Below are 22,702 nucleotides of genomic sequence, written 5' to 3'. Positions count from 1 at the left end.
CACCAGGGCCTCACTGAAAGCAAACTCCAGATACATATACTACTTTGTGCTTCTGGTTTACATGGGTCCTGGGGAAACCAAACTCAAGTTATTAGGCTTTGTAGGTAAATGCCTTACCTGCTGAGCCATCTCTCCAGCCAAATTAGTATTATTATTTTTGTTGTTGTTTTTCGAGGCAGGGTCTCATTCTAGTCCAGGGTGACCTGGAATTCACTATGTAGTCTCAGGGTGGCCTCGAACTCATAGTAATCCTCCTACCTCTGTCTCCTGAGTGCTGGGATTAAAGGCGTGTACCACCACGCCCGGCTTCCTCCAAATATTTTTATTCATTTATTTTTGTTCTTTTTGAGGTAGAGTCTTACTCTAGACCAGGCTGACCTGCGGCTCATTTTGTAGAACAGGCCTGCCTTTAATTTACAGTGATCCTCTAACCTCAGCCTCCTGAGTGCTAGAACTAAAGTTGTGTGTCACCATACCCAGCTGGTATTTTGCTATAGCAACCCAAACAGATGAAGACAAAAATCACTACTTCATCCCAAACCCAGGACCTGGCATGTGGGATCATTTGTGGAAAAAATGAATAATGAGACCTTTCAAAGATGGTAGCTGAAGTGATTTATTAGTTAGACAATATTTTTCATTTAAAAATATTTTGTTTTTCTTTATTTATTTGAGAGAGAGAGAAATAGGCAACGAGAGGGAGAGGGGGTAGGGGAGAGAATGGGTACGCCAGGGCCTCCAGCTGCTGCAAATGAACTCCAGATGCATGCACCCCCTTGTATATCTGGCTTATGTGGGTCCTGGGGAGTTGAACCTGGGTCCTTTGGCTTTGCAGGCAAATGCCTTAAACACTGAGCCATTTCTCCAGCCCTAATTTGCATTTTAAAATACAGGATTGTTTGAAAATGTGCTAGGAGGCTCCCAGACCTTTTAAACTTAATCCTTGTACCAAGTCTTTGGAATTAGAATGTTGCTTCTCTGGGGGTGGTGGAAGACAGGGGACGGAGCTCAGTTGGTAGAACGCTTGCCTAGCATGCGCAAGGCCCTGGGTTTGATCCGTAGCACCGCATAAAACCAGGCATTGTGGGCAGAGCTGTAATCCCAGCACTTGTGAGTTGGAGGCAGGAGGATTCGAAGTTCAGGGTCGTCCTCTGCTCCACAGCAAGTTCGAGGCCGGCCTGGACTGCACGGAGCCTGTCTTTTAAATTGTTTGCTGTGTGTGTGCAAAGGCCCAAGGAGGAGGCTGAATGTTCTCCTCCATCACACTTTCTCTTGATTTCCCTGACACAGAGTCTCTCACTGAACCTGGAGCTCCCTGTTTTTATTTTTTTGTCAGTTAGACTGGCTGACCAGTGAGCCCCAGAGATCATCCTGTCTCTGTCCTTCTCGGTTCTGGATCACAGGTGTGGCATAGCCATACCCAACCTTTTGCACAGCAAACACTCTCACCCACTGAGCTACCTTCCCAGCTCCCCCACCCCCCGGAAAACCATTCCTTTCAACTAGTCATCTTGGGTTCCTGTTGAACCATCTTTATTTGATTAAAAAGAATAGGGAACTTTCTAGAAGTCTTAGGATTATTAGTTGAGGTCATACAGTTGTATACATTTTCTAAAGCCCATTAAATTTCTCTTTAATTAAATAGTTCAGAATAGGGCTGGAGACGTGGCTTAGTGGTTTAAGGCACATGCCTGCGAAGCCTAAGGACCCAGGTTCAATTCCCCAGTACCCACATAAGCCAGATGCACAAGGTGGCGCATGCGTCTGGAATTCATTTGCAGTGGCTAGAGCCCATGGCAGGCCCATTGTTCTCTTCTTCTATCTGCCTCTTTCTCTCTCTCAAATAAATAAATAAATAAAATATTTTAATAAAAAAAGAGTTCAGTATAGAGAGCCAAAACTAATGGTCTTTACTGTGTATTTCATGAGACTATCTTGAGGCATGTAGGTGACCTTGCTTCTCAAATACCACCTGCAATCTCAGGCCCTACCTCACTACCATTCAACCAGTATCTGTGCTGTTAGCAATATTTCTTTCTTTCTTTTTTAATAAATCATTTTTAAAATAGAAATTTAAATTTATTTATTTGAGAGAGTGAGAAAGAGGCAGACAGAGAGAGAAAGAGAGAGAGAGAAAATGGGCATGCCAGGGCCTCCAGCCATTGCATATGAACTCCAGACACATGTGTCACCTTGTATATCTAGCTAAGGGGGTCCTGGAGAATCGAACCAAGGTCCTTTGGCTTTGCAGGCAAGTGCCTTAACTGCTAAGCCATCTCTCCTGCCCTGTTAGCAATATTTCTAGGTAACTTGTGTGGATGACAAAGTCTCAGAAGTGTGTGTATGAGAAGGATGTGAATGGAGCCAGGGAATGGAAAGAGCAAGGGGCCTCTAGCTGATCAACAGCCACAGCTGGAGACCACTGGGTTCTTATTGTACACCATGGAAGCATTTCAAACCAAAGTGATAGTGGACCAGAAGGGTGGTCAGTAGATATTAAAGTCAATGAGTGAACATTTGAGGTGGCTGTTGAACAATGAGCGCTTGCTAACAGGATGTCCTGTAGACCCAGAAAATAGCGTTTTCAAAGGGAGTCAGGATCACAGTCCATGGGGGGTGGTGGTGAACAGGCAACGTGGCTCAGGACATCTGTTCACACTTTCCAAAGTCAACACATGCTGAAGCCGGGAGCGGGGGGCGCAGGGTCCAGATGAGACAGGTCTTGTTCTCCCTCTGTGAGAGATCACACTTATCCTTCAAGTGAGGGGTGTCTCGGGCTAACAATAATGAACCCAGATATCTATATCGATGAGTGGATCTCAGTTGGATTTTTCCTTCCCTAGCCCAATTGTCTTCCTGGAGATTTATTGCCTTACTGTTGTAACAGTCTCCTAATTACTCCACCTAATGAACTGGCTTCCCTCCAAGCCACCTTCCAAATCTCATGACATCATTTCATACTTGAAATAACCCTGGAACACTCCTGGCTGTCAGGAAGCATTGCAAGGACTTGGCTGGGCACTGGCTCCTGCCTCATCTTCGGTCACTTCCCTTGGTACCACTTCCATGCCCAGGGCAAACAGTCCCCACCCACATCAGGCTCCTTATGTCTTCCTAGATTGGCACTGGATGTTTTCTCTGCCCAGATCATCACATCCTCCTCATGAATGGCCCTCTGTGGGAAACCATCTCTAGCCCCTGCCCTGAATTACAGTAGTTTCCTATGCCACTGTGATTATATGTGTGTGTGGAGGCCAGAGGTTAACATCGGGTGTCTTCCTCAATTCCTTTCTACCTTATTATTATTATTATTTTTTTAGAGAGAGAGAGAGAGAGAGAGAGAGAGAAAGAGAGAAAGAGAGAATTTGTGTGCCAGGGCCTCAGCCACTGAAATTGAATTCCAGACATTTGTGCCACCTAGTGGACATGTGCAACCTTGAGCTTGTCTCACCTTTTTAAAAAATATTTTATTTTATATATTTATTTGACAGAGAAAGAGGGAGAGAGAAAGAGAATGGGCACACCAGGGCCTCTAGCCAGTGCAAATGAACTCCACACACATGCGCCCCCGCCCGTATGCTAATGTGGGTCCTGGGGAATCGAACCTGGGTCTTTTGGCTTTGTAAGCAAACACCTTAACCGCTAAGCCATCCCTCCATCCTTTGCCTCACCTTTGTGTGTCTGGTATATGCAGGATCTGGAGAGTTGAACATGGGTCCTTAGACTTTGCAGGCAAGCACTTTAACCACTAAGTCCTCTCTCAAGCCTTTTTTTTTTTTTTGACAGGTTCTCTCCTTGAACCTAGAGCTCACTGACTGGGCTAGACTAGCTATCCAGAAAGCCCTTGGGATCCTTCTATCTCTGCCTCCTTGGTGCTGGAATTACAGGTGAGTCTTGGCTTATTTTTATTTTTACTTATTTATTAGAGTCAGAGAGAGAGAGGGAGAGAAAGAGTGAGAATGGGCACACCAGGGCTTCTAGCCACTGCTAATGAGCTTCAGATGCATGCGTCCCCTTGTGCATCTGGCTAACGTGGGCCCTGGGGAATTAAACCTGGGCCCTTTGGCTTCGCAGGCAAGCACCTTAGCCACTAAGCCATCCCTCCAGCCCAAGTCTTGGCTTTTACATGGGGTCTTGGGATCTAAACTCAGGCCCTTATACTTGCAGGGCAAGCACTTTACCAGCTGAGTCTCTCCCCAGTCCCTGTGTGGAGTCATCTTCAAGTGACACATCACAGGGAGAAGCAAGCAAGCGAGTGGGCCTTGGGCGTCTCATGTGTCCCACGGGCCCACCGGACTGATGTTGCAGAGTTGTGCGATGGGGTTTCCCATGCTCAGCACTGGGGAGTCCTGGGTTTGGATCCTGTTTCTGCAACTTGCCGGCTGTATTCATCCTCTCATTTCCTCATTTATAAACATGGCACAAGCCCGGTAGCTACCTCCTATGAATATCAGTGGGCTTATATTTGTAAGCCATTAGAATTGCACCTACATTAAAAAGTTGAGTATGGGGCTGGAGAGATGGCTTAGCAGTTAAGTGCTTGCTTGTGAAGCCTAAGGACCCCGGTTCGAGGCTCGATTTCTCAGGACCCACGTTAGCCAGATGCACAAGGGGGTACACGCATCTGGAATTCGTCTGTAGTGGCTGGAAGCCCTGGCGCGCCCATTCTCTCTCTCTCTCAACCTCTTTCTCTGTCTGTCGCTTTCAAATACATAAATAAAAATAAACCAAAAAAAAATTTAAAAAAAGTATGCCTGTTGTTTAAAAAAAAAAAGTTGAGTATGGAGCTGGTGGGATAGCTTAGCGGTTAAGGCATTTGCCTGCAAAGCCAAAGGACCCAGGTTCGATTTCCCCAGGACCCACATTAGCCAGATGCCCAAGAGGGCACACATGTCTGGAGTTCGTTTGCAGTGGCTGGAGGTCCTGGTGCGCCCATTCTCCCCCTCTCTCTCCCCATCTTTCTCTGTTAATAAATAAAAATAAAATGTGTTTTAAAAAGTGGGGTATGGCACAGAGACAGGAGGGTCACTAGGGCTCCCTGATCAACCAATGGAAATGACAGCAAACCCTGGGAGCCCCAGGTTCGGTGAAAGACTTTATCCCAAGGAAATAATGTAGAACTGAGGGAAAGCGGAAAGCACTCAGCATCCTCCCCTGGCCTCTGAAGGCATGTGCATATGCTGTTCATGCACACACACCTCAGTGCTACACATCTCCACATATAAAGCACCCAACACATAAATGCTTTATGAAAGAAAGAGCTAGTACATAGCAGTCACCCCTTAATACCACCATTGTCTCTTTCTTGGCACTTAGTATTTGATACTGTGGTTACTTAGTACAGCTTGCTTAGTACTTACTACCACATTTACTTAGTACTTGATTCTGTGTTTACTTAGTACTTAGTACTCAATTTACTTAGTACTTAGTACTGCATTTGCTTAGTACTTGATGTGCATTTACTTAGTGCTTAATGCTGTGTTTACTTAGTACTTGATACTGTAACCTTGTGCTTTTATATGTGTTTCTCCCAGCAGCCCATGACTTCTGGGGAGGCAGAGACTCTGCCCTGTGGTTCTTTGTGTGTCTAAGCACCCAGAACAGGGATGCAGCATTAGGAGGGCCTCAACAAAAGTTTGACAAATGCTAGCTGAGTGTCATACTTCACACCTTTAATCCCAACACTGAGGAGCCTGAGATAGGAGGATTGCCAAAAGTTCCAGGCTAGCCTGTGTTACAGAGTGAGTTCCAGGACTAGGGTGAGACCTTGCCACCGCCTCCCCCCAAAAAGTTTAACAAGTGACAGTGGGGGAGCTCTGGAGACCCCTTCCTTCCTCACAGATGGGAGCTGAGGAATATCTGACAGCAGCTAGCTGCCTCATCGGGGGTCCCATCTGCTCCTGGTCCACATCACCCACAAAGGATCTATTAGGGTATTTGTCTGCTTTGAGCAGGGAGAGGAGGGGGCTAGTTTTGCTCCAGAGCAAGGCAAGGTGTCATCCCAGGATGGCACAAGCAATGCATGTCCGGCTGAGGATGGGTTATGAATGGCCATGAGGCATGGCTGAACGCCAGGTCTGGAAGTGCTAAGGAGGAGTCGGTAGACCAACAATGTATGTTTCTTGGAAGTGTGCTTCGGTTCCAGAGTTCTTACATAACACTTAGCTCCAGGGCTGGAGAGATGGCTCAGCAGTTAAGGCGTTTGCCTGTGAAGCCTGGGGACCCATGTTCAACTCTCTAGATCCCACGTAAGCCAGGCGCACAAGGTGATGCAAGTGTGCAAGGTTGTACGTGTGCAGAAGGTGGCACATGCGTCTGGAGTTTGAGCCCAGTGGCTGGAGGCTCTGGCATGCCAGTTCTCTCTGTCTCTGTCTTTCTCTTTCTCTCTGTTATAAAAAGAATTTTAAAAAGAAAAAATAAAAAACCTGACTCTAGAACATGAGCCCTGTTTTCACTAGGGCCTTCCCTGAGTCTCTTGATAAACTTGAGAATTGCTTTGACAGCTCACTCTCAGCTCCATTTCCACCCTTCACCTAGGAACGTTGGTAGAATTTGTCCCAGAACAGCATAGCTGTGCTCTCTATGGCCGCGTGGTGGCAGTGGCTGTGTGTCACAGAAGAAAGGGATGCAAAGAGGAAAGGGATGTTTCCCTTCTTCCCTTTGACAGAGGCTGCGGGGGGCGAGGGTGCGCGGGGGAGCGCTGATCAGCTGTGGCAGATGTTAATGCAATGCCTCCCGCAGAGGTGACTCGGGAACCTCATTACCCCGGGCGGCCGGGCGGGTGGCTCACACACACGTGGGAAGTGGTGGCATGACTGATGTTTGTTATCTCAGTCTGGGGTAAAATGGGACTTAGGGGTGAGGTCCTGGGACAATTAGTGTGTGATCCATTTGATGGCCTGGCTACATGTAAAACAGGAGGCCCCTCTGGGGGTTGTATTTCAGTGAGAATTTATCAAATCTACTCAAGACAGGCCATCCTATTCCCGTTTCCCTCTCTGTTCCACCCTCACTTCCTCCTCCTTGTCCTTCCTTCTCGTCTCTTCCCTTTCTTCTTTCCCCTTTCTCTTCCTTCTCTACCTCTTTCTCTTCCTCTTTGTTCACGTTCCTCCTCCTCCTTCCTCCTCTCTCCTTCTGTTGCTTTATCCAACAGGATCTCACTATGTAGCGCAGACTGGCCTTGACCTCACGCTCCTCCTGCCTCAGCTTAGGATTCCAGGTGTGTACCACCACACCCCTGCACCCTGATTTTTAACAAGCAGTCCACCTATTATTTATTGGATGCTATTCGTCGTCCTCTGCAATTCAAAGAATTGGTAAGATAAGAAAGACAACGTGGGCCCATCCCACAGGTGGTTTGCCATCTTTAAATAGGATCAAGGTACGTGGAAGCCCCCAAAACACGGAAATATCGTTACAAAGACGTTTTGTCTTCTTTCAAGGTCGGGTCTCGCTCTAGCTCAGGCTGACCCGCCATTCACTATGTAGTCTCAGGGTGGCTTCAAACTCACTGCAATCCTCCGGCCTCTGCCTCCCGAGCGCTGGGATGAAAGGCATGCGCCACCACAGCTGACACCACAGAGGCATTTCTGTGCTTTTGTACTCCTTACAACGCCCAGTCCAGCTGTGTCCATCTACATTTAGAACCTCGACAAAGCCTGGAGGCTGCGGGAGCAGCTCAGTTGGTAGAGTGCTTGCTTAGCTTGCCTGAGTCCTGGTGCCCCATTAAGTGGGCATGGTGGCACCTGCCTATAATCCCAGCACTTGGGAGGTAGAGGTAAGACGATCAGGAGTTCAAGTTCCCCCTTAGCTATAGAGTGAGTTTGAGGCCAGCTTGGGCCACATGAGACTGTTTGAAAACCAACAACAACAACAACAAAAAAAAAAACAAACCCACAAAAACAATGCCTGGATAACATGCTGGTAACACCTGTCATTCCAGTACTTAGGAAGATGATACAGGAAGATTTCTGTGAGTTCAAGACCAGCTTGAGTTGCATAGTTGCAGGCTAGCCTGGGCTACAGTGGCCCTGTCTCATAAAAGCAAAAATCAATCAATCAAGCAAACAAATAAAATACCTAAAAATAACAACCCTTCCCCAAATCTCCAAAGAAGTCAGAAGTCCATTGTGGGCTGTCTGAGGTTCTGTCCGTACACTGGCATCCACTAGAATGAAGCGGAGTAGGTAATTCATGAGCAATATTTGTGTTTAACCCACACACTTTGTAACTGTGTAACTGTGTCACTTTGGGGAAGTTATTTCATTGCTGGAAGTCCTGGTTCTCTCAAGTGCAAGATGGGAACAATGACAGCTTTTTCTTCCCCCTTTGTTACCTAGCCAGAGTGACAGTCATCAGAAAACACAACACACCTGAGGATGTTTTAAGTTTTTCTTGGCTTGTATTTCATCAATGAGCCAGGCTCAATTAACCACTCATTGAGGCAATTCTGTAATCAGGCCTTTTTGTATTGAATAAAGAAAGGTTTAATTACCTTGTATTTAGATAATGACACCTTACACATTTGATTGCGTCTTGCTGTTTACAAAGATAAGATATCATTGTGATTTAGCCTTAGTCCATTTATTTTCATGTACTCTTGCTTCCAGGGGCAGGGTAGTATAATTGGTTTCTGTTGGGAGATTATGAGTGCAATGCTAGCTGAAGCTAGACCCTATGTGAGTTTTATTTCCTGACTTGTGAAAAAGCCTTTGATGTCCAGTATGGTAGCGCACGCCTTTAATCTCAGCACTCGGGAGGCAGAGGTAGGAGGATCATCAGGAGTTGGAGGCCACCCTGAGACTACACAGTCAATTCCAGGTCAGCCTGGGCTACAGTGAAACCATACCTCAAAAAAACCAAAAAGCTGGGGCTGGAGAGATGGCTCAGTGGTTAAGGCACTTGCCTGCAAAGCCACAGGGCCCAGGTTTGACTCCCCAGTCCCCACATAAGCCAGGTGCATAAGGGGGCACACGCACCTGGGATTCGTTAGCAGTGGCTAGAGGCCCTGGCACACTCAAACTCTCTCTTTCTCCCCTGCATATTTCTCTCTCTCAAATAAATAAAGAAAAATTATATATATATACCACAAAGCCTTTGGATCGTGGTGCTTCTGGTGCAGATGGGATAAGGAGCCTCTCTCCTTCCAGAAGCATGCATGGTCCCTTTTTATCAATGAAAAATATTTTTTGTTTTATTTATTTATTTAAGAGCTACAGACAGAGAGAGAAAGAGGGAGAGAGAGAATGGGCACACCAGGGCCTCCAGCCTCTGCAAACGAACTCCAGACATGTGCGTCCCCTTGTGCATCTGGCTAACGTGGGTCCTGGGGAATCGAGCATCAAACGGGGTCCTTAGGCTTCACAGGCAAGTGTTTAACTGCTAAGCCACCTCTCCAGCCCTAGAACATTGTTCTTTACAGATTACAGAAGACTTGTTTATTTTTAACTTTCTTGGGGTATGTGCATGTATGATGTGTGTATACGTGTGAGTTCTTGTGGGTAGAGGTCAGAGGATAACTGGCTGGTCCTCGTCGTTCATCCTATTTGGGGCAGTGTCTCTTATTGTTCACGGTTGTATTTGCCTGGCTAGCTGGTCCTTGGGTCTGCAGGAACTTCTCCTGCCTTCATCTCCTTCCTCCCAGTGGGCATAATGGAATTATAGATACCTGATGAGGTGTCTGGCTTTTACGTGGGTTCTGGGGACTTGAACTCAGTTACTCATGTTTGTGTGGCAAGTAGTTTATCCACTGAGCCATTTCTCTCACCTACCCAGATAATCTTTTTATAATCATCTATAGCCTCATAATCTAGGGTTAATTTCATCTTCCTTTCTGGAACAAAAATAACTTAATTAGGATTAAGCAACTTTCTTAAGACCATCCAGCTAATACATAGCAGAGCCAGGATATCAAATGAGGTGTTTTAACTCCCAACAGCACACTCTGGGCACTTATGGCACCAGATGTGCTTTCTGCAGTGTGGTTTCACGGGGAAAGGATGCATTTATAAGTATTTGGCCACCTCACGGTTAGTAGTTCTTCAGAGCACCAGATGCCAGAAGGTATCAATTGCTTTACAAGGACTCACCCTATAGGCTGAGTGCTACCAAACCCATTTTGCAGTTAAGGAGAATAAGGCTTGGATGGGAGATGCACCCTGAAGTGGCAGAGCTGGGGCTCAAACCCATCTGACCCACAAGCTTGTGCTCAGATGGGTCCTTCTGGGTAATGATCTTTCTTTCTTTTTTATTTTATTTTTTCTTTTTCTTTTTTTTTCTTTCTTTTTAAAAAAAATATCTATTTATTTGAAAGAGAGAGAATGGGCACACCAGGGCCTCCAGCCACTACAAAAGAACTCCAGACACATGTGCCCCCTTGTGCTTCTGGTTTACGTGGCTCCTGGAGAATCAAACTGGATTCTTTGGCTTTGCAGGCAAATGCCTTAATGGTTAAGCCATCTCTTCATCCTTTTTTTTTTTTTTTTTTTTTTTTTATATAGGGTCTTGCTCTAACACAGGCTGACCTAGAATTCACTATTTAGTCACAGGGTGGCCTCCAACTCATCGAAATCCACCTACCTCTACCTCCCGAGTGCTGGGATTAAAGGTGTGCGCCACCATGCTTGGCCTAGTGATCTGTCTGTCTGTAGGTGAGCACATTCTCCCTGGACAAGACACTGGGCTCAAGCCCTGTCAGTACAACCTTTTCTTTGCTCCCAGCTCATGGAGGGACCCAATGCAGACAAGAGCCTGCTATTTAGTAAGTGGGTGGTTTACACAAGTTGCTTAGCTCCTATGGATTTATGTTTATCCCAGAAAGAAAGATAAAATTACATGACCCCCCCCCCCCAGATGACAGGGTTGCAGATGAATATAACTCACCTATAAAGAACAAAATTCTGCTGGGCGTGGTGGCACACGCCTTTAATCCTAGCACTTGGGAGGCAGAGGTAGGAGGATCAGCATGAATTTGAGGCCACCCTGCGACTACACTGTGAATATCAGGTCAGCCTGAGCTAGAGAGAGACCCTACCTTGAACCCCCCAGAAAAAAAAAGAGGAGAAAGAGAACAATATTCTGTACATGCCATCTATAAAAAGGAAGGGACAGGACATACATGGTTCAGGGAGGAGGGAGGCCCCTTGTCCCTTCTCTGTCAAATGCACAAAAAGCCCTGGCTCATAGCTCAGAAAATGAAGTTCAGGGTCTGGCTTCAGCTCATGTTCCCGTATGGACTGTGTTGACTCCCCAGCTCTAAACTGGGAGACTGTTTTCTTTCCCTCTTCTGCTGGATGCCTTGACTCCTGCAAGATTTATTTTCTGCTCAAGATTTCCACTTGGGAAGAGGGCAAGGTCACTCCGATCAGGCCAAGGATACTCAGGCTGGGCCCTGTGTAAGAAGGCAAGGTCCTGAGTTCTATAGCTCATTTTTTTTTTTGGTTTACTATGGGATGTTAGACATGACTATCTGGGTCTCAGTTCTCTTTCTGTAAAAGGAGGCAATTGGATGAGATGGTTAATATTCTTTGATTCTATGAGTGGCCACATAATTGTCCTCTCCCAGTAAGGGAAGTGAGGAAGAAGTGGGAGAGGAAATGAGGGCTCCGTGGGGCTGTGGCTTTGGGCAGAGTGGATGGAAGTCATGACACGGTGCATGGTTTCGGGAAGGACTGCATGGGAGACCAGAGGAACATGCTGCGGTCAGTGCCACAAATAAACGTTCATCTTCATGTTTCTGACAAAAGCGCCCACATAGTATCAAGTGGAGTACGCGCGCGCGCGCGCGCGTGTGTGTGTGTGTGTGTGTGTGTTAAGTGGACTTTTAAAAAGCTTTATTTACTTTTGTAAGAGCACTCCATATTCTTTTCAATGAGATTTAAAAACCTAGATAAGAAAAGAGCAGTGAATCTAGACCACTAATTCAAACATCATTCTCTTTGTAACTCTAGCTAGCAATCTTGAGCCTTTAATTGACATAATTGTACATGCTTAATTGGGTACCGTGTTATCTTTCCATACATGTATGCAATGTGTAATGATCAAATTAGCATAACTGGCTTGTTCATCACCTCAAACATTGATGATTCCTTTGTGCTGGGAACACTCAGGAACCTTCTCTGCTAGCTGTTTTGAAATGAGAATTGCTACCCTACTGTAGCCATCCAGTTTAAATACACAGTACCACTTACTTTTATTTAGTAAGTTACATGCATTGTAAAAATCAAAATTAAGAAAGCTAAGATTAAAAGAACAACAGCAATAACTACCAAGTGTTACCAGAAGCTCAACAGGCAGTCCTGCGGGCAAGCCGCTCTGGAGGTCACTGCTCTGGGCTCGGTCACATTTTATGACATTGACTGTGAGTTGGGAGGAAGCTGGCGACTCAGACGCGCCTGTGACGCCTACCAGTTTACTCCACGCACGTTCTAGGCTGGATGAATGAAAGGATGAATGAAGCACCAGGGCGGGGTGATCACAGATCACAGGACCAGAGTGAGGGGAGGGGAGGTCAGCCGTGAACCACTGCGGGCTGCAGAGCACCCGCTGCGTGGTGGGGGGCAAGGCACACCAGCCACCCAACCCAGCCCCCCCTCCCCCCACCCCCGCTGCTTAGCCTGCTTTTTTTTGCAAGCAGCAACCAGGATTTCGAAAAGTCCCCAGGATCACAGAAAGTTGAGAAGCAAAGTGGGAAATGGGTTATAGCTTATCCAGGTTGGTGTGTGCCCAGAAAACCAGAGAAGGAAAGCTTTCTGTTAGATACTGGAAGCCACGGCAGGCATTGAAATGGAAATGTTTAGAAAAAAATCCAGTTTGCCTCATGAGCTCCCAGCAACTCAGACTGCTATAGTCTGGGGTTATGATGAATCCTGTTTTCTCCAAAGGACCCAGCCTTTTCCTAAGATACCTAATGACTAGATTCCTTGTGCGTTATATGAGCGGGGCAGCTGGGAAAGAGAAAAGGAGAAGTCATCAAACCATGTCGTTGCAAATATAGAATGTCTGGTTGAGCCTCACATCCCCCCCCCCCGACCCCGTGTGTGTGTGTGTGTGTGTGTGTGTGTGTGTGTGTGTGTAGGAAATAAACACGTACACAAGTTCAGGTTCTTGCCTGGCAGGCAGTAGGTTTCAAGAAACGTTAATGCCTTTTTCTTTCTTTTGTGTTTCTGTCCCAGTTGCCTTCAAAACCCCAGTCCATCCAAAAGCTGCCCCTCCCCCTACCTGCCTCTAATTCCCAGAGCCCTGGAGGGAGAGCAGTTTTCCTCGAATTCCTTTCTAGCCACTTGCTCTCTGGACCACGCGGCGTGGGACTAATCACAGCCAGTGCCCCCGCATGATCCTTTAATTACTTCACGTGGATTTGTGCAGGGTCCCTGCTGTCACTTAAACAAGTTCGCCTGACCTCAAGAGGGACATGGGACAGCTATACTAAGTCCTGTCCCTGCCGTGCACCGAACTTGTTTTCAAATCTCCTAACCTCTGAGCTTCAGTTTCCCCAACTGTGACTTAGAGATAATGATTTTGTCTTGCAGGGCTGTTGCTGGGAATAACGGGTGTGAAAGCACGTAAGTAAAGTGCTCTTATTATCACCTCTGTTGAATCTACTGCGCCTCCCCTGCCTGGTGGGGGGTAGCTGATAAATACTGATTGATTGAAGATAGAATAGCTCGGGTGACAGCCCTGTTCTCAGGCTCCATTTAAGCCTAATCCTGCAATTACTCCCTTCACCAGCAATGCAAAACCTCCTGCGTCTTCTACAGTCCTAAGTGCCCCCCAGTGTTCAGCTGACAAGGCAGGGGCTGCTGTGCCTCAGGGAACAGACCTGAACCCTAATAAGATGAAGTCCATTAGCACCATCAAGATAGCACCTGGCTAGGCGGGGCTGCAAGAGTGGGGTTGTCCCTTTCAGGAAGTAGTATAGGGGCAGTGGTCCCCACGCTTGTGAGGAATCTTTTCCACGAGAGGTATATCATTGGCATTGATGGAAGCTTGTCGAGTATTTCCCTGCCATGCTTCATAAATGAGAAAAAGGAGGTGCGTGTAGCAGCCACCTATAGGCAATGAGAAAGTGCAGTATTTTCTTGGGGAGGTTTTGATAAGAAGCCTGGCAGTTACTCCCCCCCCCCCCACCCCGTGATGAGAACTCTGATTTGGGCTTGCTGGCAAAGGCCATGTGAAGCTCATCTTTTGTTACTCTGCCGAACAATGTTATTGGTTATAATTGGGGCAATTATGGGCTCCTCGAGAAAGGCAAACACAGATGTTTAAGCCCAGGATCGGGGTATTCAAGTCCAAAGCAGCTTGCTTTAAATAGTTCCTTTCCAGAATCATCCTGCCTCACTTGAAATTCCCCCAGAACTTGCCCATGTTCAATGGGAGACTGGAAGGAAGAGGATGGGGAGAGGAAGGAGGGGAAGTGAGATAATATAGGGAGGGAGACACACAAAGAGAGGAGGAGGTTGACAGAGAGAAAGAGAGAGAGAGAGAGAGAGAGAACCGAGCAAGCGAGCGAGCAAGCAGTGAGAGTTTAGATGCTGAGACCTGGACAGAGGGAAGAAAGATGCCAAAAAAGAAAAGAGACCTCAAAACCTCTCAGATTCTGGAGGACCAAGGTCACACCCACAGGAATGCCCGTGAACTTCACCCAGGGTGACTGAGTTCAGCGGTGTGTACAGGTGGAGTTTGACCCTCTGGTCTGGTTCTTCCCACAGCATTGGTAGCAGTTTCTATCTGGGGCGTAAGAGAACTCCAACCTGAATAGCACCAAGTTCAGTGATAAGGACGACGGCGTTTGTACTCCACCAGGGAAAGACAGGAAGCCACCGAGAGCAAAACCCTCACAAGGGTGCCAGGGGCTTCCTGGGGGCCCACTTTGAATGGAAGCCGTCTGCCAGTGTTTGCCCCTCACCTGACCTCTCTCCGGCAGTTGCCTCTTTTTATCTATAGCAGCCATCCAGTAGGAGCCACAACTAAGAAAGCAAAACTTTTCCTCATTTCCAAGTTCAGCTTTCTTCTGGATCTCTCTGTGAGATTAAGCAGCCCTCCGCCCTCCTCCCTTTTCCACCATCCATCCGAGCGCTGAAAATAAGATGAATGAAGCCAGAATCTCACCAGAGGCCAGCAGCAGCCTCCCTCCGTGGACAAAAGACAGAGGCGGAGGAGCCGGCCGGCCTGGCTGGCTGTCCTGCCTTCCCGAGGGCCTCCGGGCAGCGAGTGCCAGCTGGCCAGGGCCGGGGCAGCATGCATAGCTTACCTGGTGCTGTCAGTCAGTCACAGAGCTCCCTCGGATGTGAGGCTTGCTCCTCCGTGTCAGCCACACCAGCATATATATCCTCTCCCCACGCACAGCCCTCCCCTTCCCTGCCCACCTCGATGACACATGCCTACGCTGACCCCCTTCAGCAACCAAACAGCACGACTCCAACCTTGCCTGGCTGGCCCCCTCCCCTGCTCTGTGCTCAGACCTGTGACACACCAACCTCCCCATCAATCCAGACCCCAGCCTGCTTCACCTGGACTCGGTTCAGCCAGGAGCCCTCAGCTGCCTCCCGGTTGCCTCCAGAGGCACTGTGAGGATGGCCCTGCCCTGGGGGTAGCTGTGGCAAGTCACTCAGAGGAACACAGTCCTGATGACTGGGACGAAGGAGGCAGACCCCAAATCCTGGAGTCGTCTTCAACAACCTTTTTGTCCAAGGAATGAAGATCAGGCAGCAGGCAGGAGGGAGGGGCAGCTCACGCCCAGCTCCCACCAGCTCAGAGAAGAGCTAAGCTGAGCGCCCCTCCTAATGGCACTAATGTCAGGTCCCAGTGGTCGGAAAAGGTAGGCCCCTCCTGGAGGACACGGTTCAGGAGGCATTTCCACAGGTGCCCACAGCATGGCGCAGTACACGCTGCAGAGCAGAAACTGAGCTGGGAGAGCCTGGGATTCGGGCTATCCCCCTCGAGGCAGGCGGTGCTTCCTCTTGGTAAGTCTCAGGTCCTCCTCTGTAAAATGGGTACACCGCCTCCCGGAGGGCGGGAAGCAGAGCAACGAGGCCCCTGTTTATATCTGCAACACCGAGGCCCTTAATAAATGCTAGAGTTGAGTTCTCCCCACATCTCACTCCCCTCCCCCTTTACATACCAACCGAATCTACAAGTTCCGTGTTTGCATCCAGGGCCACAACCCAGGCCTTCCCAAGCCGCTGCTTGATATTTCGGGTATCAGAGGCAGTGGAAGAGACCTTAGCTCTGGTTGCAGAGCCTCCCTTTTTCTTCTCAGCTCAGCAGGGAGTGGACTGCAGCCAGGCATTCTACAGGCAACCCCATCACCAGAAGTTGGATTCTACAGTATCCTTAGAGACCTCCCCCCCTTTCCTTCTTGCCCCAGGACAATCACGCCGAGACCTTGTCCTTGGTTTTTCTCAAAAAGATCTAAAATATTCCAGAACTCCAGGGGCCGAAACTTTCTCATCCAAGGAATGCAAGCAAGCATCCAGGTGAGGGGGGCCGTGGCTGAGCACCCACCCTGACCCCTGATGGACACAGAGTGTCTTCTTGGTGCGATGGAAGTGCTTCAAAATGGTGAGCTTGGGCTGGAGAGATGGATTAGCGCTTAAGGCACTTCCCTGCAAAGCCAAAGGACCCAGGTTCAATTCCTCAGGACCCATGTAAGCCAGATGTGCAAGGTGGCACATGCAACTGGAGTTTGTTTGCAGGGTTAGAGACCCTGGCATGCCCATTCTCTCTCTCTGTGTCAAATAAAATAAAATAAAATATTTAAAAATTATATAAAATAAAATGGTGAATTTTTAAAACTTTAAAAAAATTGACAGCTTCCATAATTATAGACAATAAACCCTGACAATCTCCTTCCCTCCCCTCCCCCACTTTCCCCTTCACAACTCCACTCTCCATCATCTTCCCTCCCCTTCTTTTATTTTAACGACCTCATCTTTTCATCCTATTATCAGGGTCTTGTGTAGGTAGGACCAGGCACTGTGAGGTCATGGATATCCAGGGCATTTTGAGTCTGAAAGAGTCCATTACAAGCAGTCCTACCCTTCCTTTGGCTCTTACATTCTTTCCGCCACCTCTTTTGTAATGGACCCTGAGCCTTGGAAGGTGTGACAGAGATGTTTCAATGCTGGACACTCTTCTGTCGCTTCTCAGCACTACGGTGCCTTTTGAGTCATCCCAGAGGCCATAAAATGGTGAATTTTTATGTTATGGGGATTACATCTCCCTAAAAGAAACAGGCTGGAAAGATGGCTCTGAGGATAAAATACTTACTTAACAGGCATAAGAATCTGAGTTCCATTCCCAGCACCATATGAAAGCCGGGCATGGTGGTACACTCCTGTGGTCCCAGTGCTGGGTCGGTGAGGATACAAGGGTCCCTGCGGCTCACGGGCAAGTAGTCCAGCTGAATCAGTGAGCTGTAGGTTCAGTTAGAGACCCTGTCTTAAAGAATAAGGCGGGCAGTGGTGGGGGAAGACGCCTACCATCAACCTGTGACCTCCACACATGCATACTTGTGCACATGTGCACACACCTGAACATAGGTGCATGTGCACTGCCCACATGTGTGCCCATGCACAAACACACACACACACACCCTGACCACATGTGTGCCCATGCACAAACACACACACACACACACTGACCACATGTGTGCCCATGCACAAACACACACACACACACCCTGACCACATGTGTGCCCATGCACAAACACACACACACACACCCTGACCACATGTGTGCCCATGCACAAACACACACACACACACACACCCTGACCACATGTGTGCCCATGCACAAACACACACACACACACCCTGACCACATGTGTGCCCATGCACAAACAAACACACACACTGCCCACATGTGTGTCCATGCACAAAAACACACACACACACTGCCCACATGTGTGCCCACGCACACACACACACATACACACAAAAACACTATCCACATGTGTGCCCATGCACACACACACACACACACAAAAACACTAACCACATGTGTACCCATGCACAAACACACACACACACACACACTTTCTCTCTCGCTCTCTCTCTCACACACACACAGAGGAACCTAGTAAGCAAAGATTCACTCGGATGAAGCCGAGAATGAAATCCCACTCATCTGTGTTCACAGTGGAAAGGCCCAGGGGACCAGCGTGCACCTGACGCCTCACTTAGATTTCTGTTGTCCAAAGCTCACACTGCAATATTACAGGTCAGAGCTGTTACTATGAATCCTGGGAAATCAGCATTGTTCTTGCATGCCATGGGGTTGGTTGTACTTCCTGCTGTCTTGTGGGGGTGGGGTTCATGGTCTAGATCCCGATTTCACACCTGTGACAGATACTGCTGACTGCCTACCCCATACCTACCCACCTGCTGCCTCTCCTTACTGAACAATATGTTGGATTTCTTTTCTAAGAGCTCAGCTAAAAGCCTACATTTCCCGGAGTTCTATGCAGCCAAAGGCAGGCAATGAACATCAAGCTACTACATGGGGAAAGTTCTTTTTTTCTGAGGCAGGGTCTCACTCTGGCTCAGGCTGATCCAGAATTCACTATGTAGTCTCAGGGTGGCCTCAAACTAACGGCGATCCTCCTACCTCTCTGCTTCCTGAGTGCTGGGATTAAAGGCGCGCGCCACCACGCCCAGCTTGGGGAAAGTTCTTTTAAGGGTGGGGCAACTCAGCTAGAGAAGGTCTCTTCTTGTCCCCCTTCCTCCTGGAACATATGTGTGATTGCTGGCGTTCTAGCAGCAATCATGGATCGTGAGACAACTTTTAAAACGAAAGCCAGGCTGCAGAGATGGCTTGGCTGTTAAGGTGCTTGCCTACAAAGCCTAATGAACAAGGTTCGATTCTCCAGTATCCATGTAAAGCCAGATGCACAGAGTGGTACATGTGTCTGGAATTCATTTTCAGTGGCTGGAGGTCCTTGCTATGCCTGTTCTCTCTCCCTTCTCTCTCTTTCCTCACAGAAGAGGTGGTGGAAAGAATGTAAGAACCAAAGAAAAGGGAGGAGTGCTTACAATACAGTCTTCCAGACACAAAGTGGCCTTGTTATTCATGACTTCACAGTGGCTGATGCTAAAAACCTGCATAAGAAGTGGGGGGAAAGTGATGACATCAAAATAAAAGGAAAGAAGGGGGTCAATGGAGTGGCGATTTGGGAGAGGGAAAAGGGGAGGTGGGGGAGGGAATTATGATCATGGTGTGTTGTTTATATTTACAGAAGTTGTCAATAAAAAACTTGAAAAAAGCCGGGTGTGGTGTCGCACCCCTTTAATCCCAGCACTCGGGAGGCAGAGGTAGGAGGATCGCCGTGAGTTCGAGGCCACCCTGAGACTACATAGTGAATTCCAGGTCAGCCTGGGCTACAGTGAGACCCTACCTCGACAAAACAAAACAAAACAAAACAAAAGCTGGAAAAAGAACCTGTGTTTCTTACTGCAGAATCGTGGCATCACGAAGCCAATGGTGAGTGGTTGGAGAGCCACCAACTGCTCTTCTCTGTCTGACCAAGTGTGTTATTAAAATAGTTGGTTTTCTGGTTTGAACCTCAAATATCTCCTCAGGTCCAGTCCCTAGTTTGCGGTACTGTGTTAAAGGCTCGTGGAGCCTTTAAGAGGTGGGGCCAGGCTATTGGAAGTCAGTTTCTTGTGTGGGGGGGTGGGCATTTGCAATTGAAACCTTTAGGTTCCTGCCAGAGCTCTCTGCTTCCTGTTTACCAACATCTACTAGGGCTGCCACAGAGCATGCCATGCCCTGTCAACACACTGTATTGCAACCCCCTGAAACTGGGAGCCCAAACAAACCCTCCTGTAAGGCATTTTTTTTCAGGTTCTTTTGGCCACGTGTTGACAAGAAAAGTCACTAATACACTTGGTGAGGAAGGTCGCTACCTTATTTCTTGTGCTTTTGCACAGTCCACAGCAGCTTGTCTTCCTCTTGCAATGGAGGGGTCCAAGCCAAGGGCTGTGTGAATTGGGCCCCCACAGTTCCCACAGGCGCCTCTCGAGGCAGACTGAGCAAGCTCTTACCAGAGACTCTGGAGAGCAAGTGCAAGGGAAGAAGGTGGCGGGAGCCTGGGGGGTCCCATGTGAGTCAGTAGTTTTCCCCTCTTCAAGGCCAAGTGCATTGTCCTCCCTGGTATGTGGCTGCTTCTGATTTACTGATTAACGATGGCACCTATAGCCAGTTTGTCTCCTTACTAACTGTAGTGGCAGGGTCCCGGCTGGACAAGCTGCCTTTTGTTTCCAGAGAGGGCAACCTTGCTTCACATTTAAGACACTTTCAAGTTGGAACATAAAGAGGTCTTTATAAATAGACACATCTCTCCGCAACTTTGTGTCAAAATAAGGACGGGCTTTTGAACTATCGAGGGCAAAGAGAACTTCAGTGATGAGTAACAAACAGGGTCCCCCCCCACCCCGTCTTTTGTTTGAGACAGGGCCTCATGTAGCCCATGCTGGCCTCTATCTCATTTATATAGCTCAGGATGACCTTGAATTTTGATCTTTTTGCCTCCACCTCCTGAGTGCTTGAATTGCAGGCGTTGAACCCAGGCCCTCACGTATGCTAGGCAAATGCTACTAACTGAGACACATCCCCAGTCCCTTTCCTCCAATTTAAAATTTTCTTTTTTTTTTTTCTTTTTTCTTTTTGTCATTGTGAGGATAGAACCCAGAGCCTTATACACGCTTGGCGTGTGCTCTACTACTGAGCTACATTTCCAGCCCAAGATAGGCTTTTAAAATTTATATTTATTTATTCATTTTTAGAGAGAGAGTGAGAGAGACGGAGAGGAGAAATAGAGAATTGACATGCCAAGGCCTCAGCCACTGCAATAGAACTCCAGACGCTTGCACCACCTAGTGGGCATGTGTGATGTTGCACTTGCCTCCCCTTTGTATGTCTGGCTAATGTGGGATCTGGAGAGTAGAACATGGGTCCTTAGCCTTCGCAGGCAAGTGCCTTAACCACTAAGTCATCTCTCCAGCCAGGGTTTTTTTTTAATGCATTAGAAATTTTAATCGTGTTAGGATGACATTTCTTCCTAAATTGATCTATATTCAATACAGTTCTCAAAATCTCAGTCTACTCTTTGACAGTAACTGATACAAAAATCAACCCTAAAATTAATTATGGAAGGTTAAAAGGTCTATGAGAGTAAATATGACTTTAAAGGGGACAAAGATTGAGGACATACAATACTCATTTGAAAGCTTATTTTTTTCAGATATTTTATTTTTATTTATTTATTTCAGAGAGAGATAGAGAGAGAGAGAGAGAGAACACCAGGGCTTCCAGCCACTGCAAACGAACTCCAGATGCATGCGTCCCCTTATGCATCTGGCTAACATGGGTCGTGGGGAATTGAACTTGGGTTCTTTGGCTTTGGAGGCAAATGCCTTAACCACTAAGCCATCCCTCCAATCCTGAGTTTATTTTGAAGTAGCGCTGTCAGCATGTTGAGGTCTTTGTGGTCCCCTCTTCCTGCCTAACTCTATGGTCTGCAATCTCCTCAGAGCAGAAAGAGCCAGTGTAGCTCCCTGGCGTCTTCTTAGAATGGAAAATTTCATTCATTAGGTCTTCATACCCATGACCTAATTACCTCCCAGCACAGGGATTAGGGTTTTAATATAAGTATTTTAGAGGATACACATTTTCATACCTAACATAAATCTCATAATGAAAATTGTACAAACACAAATGAAAGATATTGTACAAAATTAATGGCTTGTCATTTTAAGATTATCATCATGATAGTGAAGATAAGACAAAAGAACTTTCCCAAGCTGAAGGAGATTGAAGAGGTGGGACACATACTGTGTCTCCTGACTTGAATCTTTTAACCAGAAAGAACATTATAGGAAAGCCCAGGCATGGTGGCACACAACTTTAATCCCAGCACTCAGGAGGCAGAGGTAGGAGGATCACCGTGAGTTCGAGGCCACCCTGAAACTACATAGTGAATTCCAGGTCAGCCTGGGATATAGTAAGACCCTACCTCAAAAAAACCAAAAGAAAGAAAAAAAGAAAAAAAAAGGAACATTATGGCAGTAATGGGGAAAATTTTGATGAGGTCTGAAGATTCCATAGTAGCAATGTCTCAGTCTTAATTTTTTTTAACAATCCAATTATCCTAATTTACAAATATAGATACTCAGCACTATTTCTAAAACAAAATCAAATTTCAACTCATACCTACTGAATTATAAAAAAAAATAAAAAAACACAACAAAGGATCTGGAGAGATGGCTTAGTGGTTAAGGTGCTTGCCTGCAAAGCCAAAAGACCCAGGTTCGATTCCCCAGGACCCACAGAAGCCAAATGCACAAGGGGGTACACGTATCTGGAGTTCATTTGCAGTGGCTGGAGGCCCTGGTGTGCCCATTCTCTCTATATATACTTGCCTATTTCTTTTTCTTTCTTTCTTTTTTTATTGACAACTTCCATAATTGTAAACAATATCCCATGGTAATGCCCTCTCTCCCCCCACTTTCTCCTTTGAAAGTCCACTCTCCATCATATCCCCTCACCCTCTCAATCAGTCTCTCTTTTATTTTGATGTCATCATCTTTTCCTCCTACTATGATGGTCTTGTGTAGGTAGTGTCAGGCACTGTGAGGTCATGGATATCCAGGACATTTTGTGTCTGGAGGAGCACGTTGTAAGGAGTCCTACCCTTCCTTTAGCT

The 22,702-nt window shown here is 47.2% G+C and overlaps 1 protein-coding gene across 3 annotated transcripts in view; it reads right to left on the bottom strand.

Moving 5' to 3' along the window:
* The window catches only part of Pnoc (prepronociceptin), a 30,641-nt gene extending 14,870 nt beyond the window's left edge, over window positions 1-15,771 (bottom strand). For 2 of the 3 annotated variants that reach the window (XM_045131793.1, XM_045131790.1), the window contains exon 1: window positions 15,251-15,336. The gene's annotated coding sequence lies outside the window, so the exon portion shown is untranslated. Of the gene's footprint in view, window positions 1-15,250; window positions 15,337-15,509 lie in introns of those variants that run through there. The other variant, XM_045131792.1, reaches the window with a different exon arrangement.
* Window positions 15,772-22,702: the final 6,931 nt, after the last annotated feature.

The sequence above is a fragment of the Jaculus jaculus genome, chromosome 12 (genome assembly GCF_020740685.1).
Source record: "Jaculus jaculus isolate mJacJac1 chromosome 12, mJacJac1.mat.Y.cur, whole genome shotgun sequence".
NCBI classification, from domain to species: domain Eukaryota; kingdom Metazoa; phylum Chordata; class Mammalia; order Rodentia; family Dipodidae; genus Jaculus; species Jaculus jaculus.
The sequence above is the reverse complement of the archived record's forward strand: the minus strand, read 5'-3'. Positions and strand labels throughout refer to the sequence as shown.